Raw genomic sequence first — 2,305 nt, forward strand, 5'->3', positions numbered from 1 at the left:
AGCAGCAGTGTGGAGGAGGAGGAAGGTCCCTATGTAGCAGCAGTGAGGAGGAGGAGGAAGGTTCCTATGTAGCAGCAGTGTGGAGGAGGAAGGTTCCTATGTAACAGCAGTGAGGAGGAGGAGGAAGGTTCCTATGTAGCAGCAGTGAGGAGGAGGAAGGTTCCTATGTAGCAGCAGTGAGGAGGAGGAAGGTTCCTATGTAGCAGCAGTGTGGAGGAGGAAGGTTCCTATGTAGCAGCAGTGAGGAGGAGGAAGGTTCCTATGTAGCAGCAGTGAGGAGGAGGAAGGTTCCTATGTAGCAGCAGTGAGGAGGAGGAAGGTTCCTATGTAGCAGCAGTGAGGAGGAGGAGGAAGGTCCCTATGTAGCAGCAGTGAGGAGGAGGAAGGTTCCTATGTAGCAGCAGTGAGGAGGAGGAAGGTTCCTATGTAGCAGCAGTGAGGAGGAGGAAGGTCCCTATGTAGCAGCAGTGTGGAGGAGGAAGGTTCCTATGTAGCAGCAGTGAGGAGGAGGAAGGTCCCTATGTAGCAGCAGTGAGGAGGAGGAAGGTCCCTATGTAGCAGCAGTGAGGAGGAGGAAGGTTCCTATGTAGCAGCAGTGAGGAGGAGGAAGGTCCCTATGTAGCAGCAGTGTAGGAGGAGGAAGGTTCCTATGTAGCAGCAGTGAGGAGGAGGAAGGTCCTATGTAGCAGCAGTGAGGAGGAGGAAGGTTCCTATGTAGCAGCAGTGAGGAGGAGGAAGGTTCCTATGTAGCAGCAGTGAGGAGGAGGAAGGTTCCTATGTAGCAGCAGTGAGGAGGAGGAGGAAGGTCCCTATGTAGCAGCAGTGAGGAGGAGGAAGGTTCCTATGTACAGCAGTGGGGAGGAGGAAGGTCCCTATGTAGCAGCAGTGTGGAGGAGGAGGAAGGTCCCTATGTAGCAGCAGTGAGGAGGAGGAAGGTTCCTATGTAGCAGCAGTGAGGAGGAGGAAGGTCCCTATGTAGCAGCAGTGAGGAGGAGGAAGGTTCCTATGTAGCAGCAGTGAGGAGGAGGAAGGTCCCTATGTAGCAGCAGTGAGGAGGAGGAAGGTTCCTATGTAGCAGCAGTGTGTAAGAGGAAGGTCCCTAGATGTGAGAAGTGTGCAGAGAAGGGAACGAGATAAAGGAAAGTGTAGCATTGGGGAAAGTAGTGGTATGTGTTAATTATAGGGGTTCCCATGGGGTCTGGGGATATGAAATGTCCCGTGGGAGAGAGAGGCAGGTTGAGGTTTCCAGGGTTAGACTGGTGCAGAAGATGTTTATATGCAGAGGCAGTGAAGAAAGTAGAGGGAGATGGGTTAATATGGAGGGGGATCCTGAGAGGACTGGTGTAGTAGTAGATCTGGACCAGAACAGAGAGGAGTGGTGTAGTAGTAGATCTGGACCAGAACAGAGAGGAGTGGTGTAGTAGTAGATCTGGACCAGAACAGAGAGGAGTGGTGTAGTAGTAGATCTGGACCAGAACAGAGAGGAGTGGTGTAGTAGTAGATCTGGACCAGAACAGAGAGGAGTGGTGTAGTAGTAGATCTGGACCAGAACAGAGAGGAGTGGTGTAGTAGTAGATCTGGACCAGAACAGAGAGGAGTGGTGTAGTAGTAGATCTGGACCAGAACAGAGAGGAGTGGTGTAGTAGTAGATCTGGACCAGAACAGAGAGGAGTGGTGTAGTAGTAGATCTGGACCAGAACAGAGAGGAGTGGTGTAGTAGTAGATCTGGACCAGAACAGAGAGGAGTGGTGTAGTAGTAGATCTGGACCAGAACAGAGAGGAGTGGTGTAGTAGTAGATCTGGACCAGAACAGAGAGGAGTGGTGTAGTAGTAGATCTGGACCAGAACAGAGAGGAGTGGTGTAGTAGTAGATCTGGACCAGAACAGAGAGGAGTGGTGTAGTAGTAGATCTGGACCAGAACAGAGAGGAGTGGTGTAGTAGTAGATCTGGACCAGAACAGAGAGGAGTGGTGTAGTAGTAGATCTGGACCAGAACAGAGAGGAGTGGTGTAGTAGTAGATCTGGACCAGAACAGAGAGGAGTGGTGTAGTAGTAGATCTGGACCAGAACAGAGAGGAGTGGTGTAGTAGTAGATCTGGACCAGAACAGAGAGGAGTGGTGTAGTAGTAGATCTGGACCAGAACAGAGAGGAGTGGTGTAGTAGTAGATCTGGACCAGAACAGAGAGGAGTGGTGTAGTAGTAGATCTGGACCAGAACAGAGAGGAGTGGTGTAGTAGTAGATCTGGACCAGAACAGAGAGGAGTGGTGTAGTAGTAGATCTGGACCAGAACAGAGAGGAGTGGT

The sequence above is a fragment of the Salmo salar genome, chromosome 07, assembly GCF_965601325.2.
Source record: "Salmo salar chromosome 07, fSalSal1, whole genome shotgun sequence".
In the NCBI taxonomy this organism is placed as follows: domain Eukaryota; kingdom Metazoa; phylum Chordata; class Actinopteri; order Salmoniformes; family Salmonidae; genus Salmo; species Salmo salar.